Here is a 7,530-nt window from a genome sequence, read left to right as displayed (position 1 = left end):
CCAACCTAAGGTTACAGAAATGCATCAAAGGCCACGATTGAATGGTTTTAACCCAGCGCTCCTCAAAGGGGAGTAGCTGATTTCTCCTCGCAGGTGGCCTTTGATGCATTTCTGTAAAATGATTCGTTTATTACCAAAAAAATAAAAATTAAAAAAAAATAATAAAAACAGGTGGAAGGTATTGTTCAATATCATGGTAAATATTTTAGTGGTTTTTTATTAGGAGGGAGAAATAAGAGCAAATCACTGGTCCAAACTCCAAACCATTGTTTTAAAAAATTAGGAGTGAGACACGTACCTTGAGAGGTAACGCAAATATAGAGGCTTATACCTAATAACTTTGTTGTAAGGCTTGTTTCCTTGTGTACGCCACATGGTTTAGTTTGGTTTCGTTATAAGGTAAAACCTGTAATTTACCTTATAGGGGTTAGATCGGTTCTACGGTCTATACCCCCCCCCCAAAAGAAAACTGATATTTAAAAACTTTATTATCAATAATAATAATAATAATAATATATTTCAAAACTTAAATTATGTTGATTGATTGAATGGAATAATTTAATTTATATATTATCATAATATATTAATATGTAGTTCAAAACTTATTATTGTAATTTAAATTTTGTAAATATCACTTTTTTTTTTCAAAACTTATCATTATAAATATTACCTTTTATATTTCTTATTATACAAATTCAAGTATTAAGGTTGGGCTTGGTTCAAAAGAAAAATGTAGGAAAGGCTAGGAAAACCTGTCTTCTTTTTTCAACCAAATATGGCCTAAGTTGAATAAAAATTAACAAATGACTTAAGTGACTCAGTGGTCAAGTAAGATCATTGGATCATTGATTGGAATCTTCATATCCTTAAGGCTCAGTTTGGAAAGAGTACAACTACAAATATGTATACAAGTGCTTATAAAATAATATAAAATGGAAAGTTTTGTGCTCTATATATTTGTATTTGTACTCCTTTCAAACTAAGCTTAAAGTATGTTAGAATTTATTTCAAGACAAGTTTGGTTCTAAGGTCAGTTTTCCATGTCAGTTTGGGTATAGTAAACCTCTAGACCCTAGGTTAACCTAAGTGGGGATCAGTTCCACACCCTACCAGGTAATAGATTGGGTATGGCTAGTTCAAAGCTGGTTCAAGGACAATTCAATTTGATTCCAAATAAAACATATCCATGTGCTCACCCCTAATACGCCTCAAGCCTCAAGGGGTGGAAGCGGGATCTGCTCCTTACAAATGGGCGTCTCACATGCACATCCACCGTGCATTGAGAATATCTCCCGTGAATAATAATTAAAATATTCCCAATGCATGATAAGATATGCATCTGAGGCGCTAGGTGTGAGGAGCAATCTGGTCTCCAAGGGGTGAGGCATACCATGAGGTGTAAAAAAGGTGCAAGCCTAAAGAATCGTTGACTACTAAGTGACTTAATTACAAAAGTACATATTTTATGTATGTTTATGGTTCAAAAAAATATGAGAGAGTTACCCTAGTAATTATGGACCAAATAAAAGGAGTAAAAAAACAAACAATAAGACCAAAGTTCTTAATTTCTCTTTGCTAAATCAAGTGGGTATATCTAGAGTTTGTTATTTGTCTCATTTCTTTATTTTATTTTTATTGTTTTTTTTTTTTTTGCAATCAAATCAATTATGATTGGTCATTTGAATATGTACTTTTGTAATTACCAATTATATGAGTTATATGAATAATATCTTCTAAATAATTGGGTGACCATAAATCTAATATCAGTTATATGAATAATTCATCATATGATCTCATGTGAAAACAATTTTAATAGTGGAGAGTTTTTTTAATTCTAAAACAGTATGATTGGTCATTTGAATAATTTGAGAACTTTGGATTTCGAAACTTGAAATTAAAAGGTTTATAATTGTTAATCGATTAGATATTATCTTGTTTAACACTTAAAGGCTATAGATTATTGCTTATAAACTTCTATTTTATAAATATTTGTATTTTATGTGGTTCTAATTTAGTCTATATATGTTGTTCTTACTATTTAATTTTTTACTTAAGTTTTTAGGCTTATGTCTTGGGTGGGGGGGCGGAGGGAAGTAGGGTGCATATGACCCCATATGTAAGAGAGAGCATATGGTTACACCTATTTGATCCCATGCCTCCATATTTAGGGTGCCAAGTAGGAATGGCAATAGGGTGGGGTGAGGCCAGTTTTTGCATGCCCTTTTTCCGACCTCAAATAAACATACCACACCCTTACCCTTGCCCTGTACAGGGTTAGAAATTCCAATCCCATCCGCATTCTCGTGGCGAATGGGGTTCCACAAATTTGTCTTGTCCCACCCAATCCATTCTTACTTGCAAACCTGGTTTTTTATTTTGTTCTTGAACTTTGTCTAAACCCATTTTATCTTTAAGGCCCCGTTATTCGAAAAATTACCAATCTGAGTAAGTGCATTTATTCATGTTATTTTATTTCCTAGATAAATAAGATAATAACCATTTTGGCCATAAAAAATAATTATTAAAAGGGGCAATTTTGTCTCATCCAAGTGTTGACAACTTCCCCCAAGTGGAAAAGTTAGTAAAAATGTTTTCATAAAAGTATTTTTATAAAAGTGCTTTCATAAAATTATTTTTCACAAAATTATTTTTATAAAAGTGTTTGTATAAAAACACTTTCATAAAAGTGATTTTATGCTATTTTAAAATTTGATTGTTTTTAAATTGGATAAGGGTTTGACCTCATGATCGGATTATTAGTAATTTAGTTTAGGTCTAATTCAAACTAATAAGAATATGGACCACTTTATTTTGGATTGATCCAATCCAATAATTATAATAGACCGTTCAAATATGATTTAATAAGATTTAGATCGAATTAGATCCGAAACAAAACCGGCCGATTGACACTGTAGCTGTATAGCAAAAAAAACTTAGATCTTGGCGCTTTATCTTTCAAAGCGTTTCCGACAACTTTGTATTGTACTTTTAGGATGAAAGAGACTTTGTAGCATGCTTCATGTGGGGTTCGGATCCGTTGACTACAAAACGCTGGCCACATATTGGCCTCAAGACACTGTAACCGCACATCCGGAATATATTTTCATGAATTACAATGTAAAGTATGAGATGTTTTTGACTTTTGGCTCTAGGATTTCGTGGCCAGCGTTTTGTGAAAAGCAGATTTGGGCTTGATCATGTGATATATGCGTTGGTAGATCCATTTGCATAAAAACTACTATTAGCTGAGTCCATACTTTAAGAATTCGAATGAAATATCTTCCCTAGGCTTCATTTATTTTTATTTGTATGGAAGGCTCAGTTAGGAGTACACATACAAATATTTACAGTACAAGTACATATAAAATAATATAAAATATAATGTTTTGTATTCTAAAAATTTGTATTTATATTCTTTTCAAATTGAAGTTATGGTTTAGTTTAGAAATAATATAAATATAAATATGTATGGTCCAAAACCTTGTATTTTGTATTATTTTATATGTATTTGCTAAGGAGTGTAAGTTCTGGTTTAAAGAAGTAAAATAATGCTAACACGTTATATGAAATAGAATGCAAGCAAGATGGTGATTAATTACGGGATTCAACTATAATATAGAAAAAACTTATAATAAATGAGCTGATATCACAAAAGTAAGTGGTAAAAAATCAGGTGGTATTTATCAACATTCACGGTGAGGGGTTGGGTGGAGGGTTGTAGTATCATGTCTTTCCAGCAGTGTAGATTTTCCCAATGAGTAAAGTCTAAAGCAAAAAATGATATGATCCAACTAATCTAATATAAATCCATTATGGATGTATTGAATCCAATTCAATCTAATAAATAGTTTGGATTATTAAGTTTAGACTGGTCCAATTCAATATATTTCATTGATTCATCAAACGGTCTAAATTGATTTTTATTTGATGTAGACATATCCAACCCAAAACCGATCCATTTACATCCGTGACTCTACATTGACCAATCTTTTGGTCTGGGCCCAGTTGTGCTATTCCAAATTTTTGGCGCAAGAGGCATTTTCTTTGAGGGAGAGAGTGAGAGAGTCGAGAAACTATGCATATGGTCAGACAGGTAGTCAACAAATTATTCATGCTTCTATTATCAAATGCATATGCTTATGCATCCCTTCTTCACACATCACACATGCAGTGAGCCAGTGAAGATGCACATGGAGGCTGGATCCAATTGGCCCACTGGAACGTGGGATCAGGTCAACATGCTAGGCCAGGCCTAAATTTCACATTTACATATTTAACAAGCTGGCCTGGGTTTAGGGATAGCAATTTTCCATCCGGGGATCCAATTACTCCATCGGATCAGGGATGGATATATATATATTTAAAACATTATTTATAAATTAAATTTTTTATTTATTTTAAGTAAATTTATTATTTTTAATACTTTAATCTAAAAAAAATTGGAGATTCAGGTGGCCACGAGGAACTCATTTATGTCGAAGATTAGAGATGGAGGCTAAATTTTATCTCTGGCGAGAATCGAAAATGGGAATAGGATTAATTTCAGAATTGGGGTCAGAATGGGGACCCGTTGCCATCTACCTGGGTCGAGCATGCAGTCTGTTTAAGTAAAACTATGATGCCAGAAATGTATGATAGTTTGTGGTGTACATATTCACATTTGCATTAATTTTTTCAAATTGAGCCATAGTGACATATGGCTAAACTGTAACATGTTTAAAATTTTCTTAAAAAGATGATACAAGTTGCTTATGATATTATTTTATTTGTAGTTGATAAAACTGTTCCTTTTATTATAAGGTCATCAAGACATCTACCTCTAAAAAATTTATACTTAAGAAAATCTTAGGCGATGTTTGGCATTGATGTAGTTTTTTGAGAAAAATGGCACCTCATCAAAGAAAGTGATTCAAATAGCGCCTTCTTGTTTGGTACCACTTTTTCAGGAAAAAAAAAAGTGTTGCTCCAGACCATGCCTTGGAAATCAAGAAAGTGTGGTTTGGAGCAATGCCAAATTCAACATTTGTTTGGCATCGATGTCGTTGCTTCAGAAAACGGTGACACATAAGTGCCACATCGGAAAAAACGGTGCTCCAGGAAACACTTGTTTGTTTGGAACCATTTTTCCATAAAAAAACGGTGCTCCAAGTTTTGGAAATCGGGAAGGCATGGCTTGGAGAAACGCCAAATTTGGCGTTTCCTGGAAATGCAGGCCATTATTACCAACAGGGACATGAGGTGGCAATGATAGGGACATGACGTGGCATTGGATAATATGTACTAGTGTTGAAAATGTTTCTTGGAGCATTGGAACCAAACAAAAAACATTGTTATTGCTCCAGGAAATGTTCTATCTGGCAGCAACGTTTCAAAAAAAAAAAAAAAAGACAGCTTTCTCAAAAAGTGGTGCTTCCAACCCACACATCAGCAGCACCAGAAAATGGTGTTGTATCTGCAGCATTAATACCAAACATATACTCAATTTTTATGAGAAAACGGTGCACTATTGTCAGCGGTGCAATAATGTGGTGTTATCTTAGACATTGGATAATATAGATCAATATTAAAAATGTTACTGTCAGCATTAGTACCAAATAAAACCAATAGTATTTTCTAAAAGAAACGCCTATATAACAACACCAATTCCAAACAAAAAATAAACATAGAAATCCACATGCCCAACACTGTTTTTATGAAATAAAGGCTTGCACCGATGCCAAACACCTAATTAAGATCTTAAAATTATGAATCGGGCTCATTATTTGTCATTCTAATTTTAAGTTCTTATAATTGGGTGCATGACTTCCAACAATGTCAGCAACATCTGAGTTGTGCTCTTCATGCAGCAGCGTTGTTCTAGATCTGGATTTTGGAGACGCGCTTCTTTACTCAGTACTTACAACTGGTTCTCTTTGTAAATAAAACCGATGATTCAATAAGTTTGGATTGCACACGCTTACTTATTCTGAGTGGGGCGGCAGCCGGCAACACCGAAAAGTGAAAGAAAAGGAGATGGTGGCTACTGCCTACTGGCTTAGAAGGAGAGTGCTTGAAGAATGAAAAATTTGTTAATTTATGATAAAAATAAAGGCAAAACAATCAAATTGATGAGGTGACCTCCACTTTCAAATGATCAAATCAAGTTAGGAATTCAGGATAACCACCTTTTAGGCTTTTATCTGCCCAACGACCCCAATATATATGTGGTGGTGGGGGGGGTTAAATTAAATAAGAAACTGAAATAGGGAATAGAAGAGTAAGATTTCAAGAAAAATAGGGTGAAAAAGTTTGGATTTATTATAGATTTTTCTAAAGAAAAATAAACAATTTTTTTATTTGGGAATTGGAGTAATATTAAAGAGATAAGGACCCACTTTAATATGTTTTTTTCAAGAACCCCCTATGGCCCTACCAATATATTTGGCTCGGCCCTTGCTCCTATGTCGTCCTTCTAGCATGCAATCAATATCAGAGACGTTAATTCATTATGCTTTACAAGAGTGGGTGATCATTTGGAAGAGCTTTCACGCAGTAGCTTTTGGTATTATATGAGCCGATAAATCTAAAAAGCTATTATGCTATGTTTTTTGAAAAGCTCAAAATAGGCTCATGTAAGTCATAAAAATCTACTTTCATATAAATTTAGGTAATTTGTACTATATATAAAAGTGTTAATGCAGTGTGAATTTTTTTTGGACTAAAATTATCCTCTATTTCCCTATTTGAGAAAGGGTATAAAACCCATTTTATTATAACTTTAATGCCAACTTTAATGGCTACTAAAATGGCGATATTTGTGTATTTAATCCATCTCTAATTGTAAGGGTTTAAAATGTAACTTCAATTATTATTTTCCACCTAATTGAATCCCCTCTCATTAAGTCTTAAGCTTTATACTTAAGGTATTAAATCCCATTTTCTCTTATTAAATCATATATTTTTAAGTTATTTTTCATTAATAAATGCTACTAATTAGATCTATGTTAATAATTTTAACAATATAAACCAATATATTTTAAAATTGACAAAAAAACAAAACTATTCTTTATTCAAGTGGTGGCTAAGCAATTTAACCATCTGACTGAAATTGATCAACCAATGAAGTCATAGTTAGGTAATAACATTTTTAAAATAGTAATAAATATAAAAAATTACAAAAAATGTAGAAAAACTTGACACATTTATGGTATTTTTTAATCAAATTAAAAAAAGTGTAATAAACAATAATTATTTTTATTGATAATGAAAATGAAAACATAATTTAGGATTAACCAAAAATTAATAATAAATAATTCAACTTTTGGGTTAAATGTTTTAACCTTTAATGTCATAAATATATAATTAAAATTTAATAAAATACAAAATAAAAAAAAAGTTGCAAAAAAAAATGCAAGCAAATGTATAATATCATATATTTATCATACTAAACAAAAAGTAAGTGTAACATATCAAAATTATTTTTACACACAAAAATACAAAAAAATTATAAAAAAAATAAAATGCATATATAATTCTATATTTACACTACTA

This window comes from Nelumbo lutea, chromosome 4 (assembly GCF_056320005.1).
Source record: "Nelumbo lutea isolate HS-2025 chromosome 4, American lotus-T2T, whole genome shotgun sequence".
NCBI classification, from domain to species: domain Eukaryota; kingdom Viridiplantae; phylum Streptophyta; class Magnoliopsida; order Proteales; family Nelumbonaceae; genus Nelumbo; species Nelumbo lutea.
Note: the sequence above shows the minus strand (reverse complement) of the source record.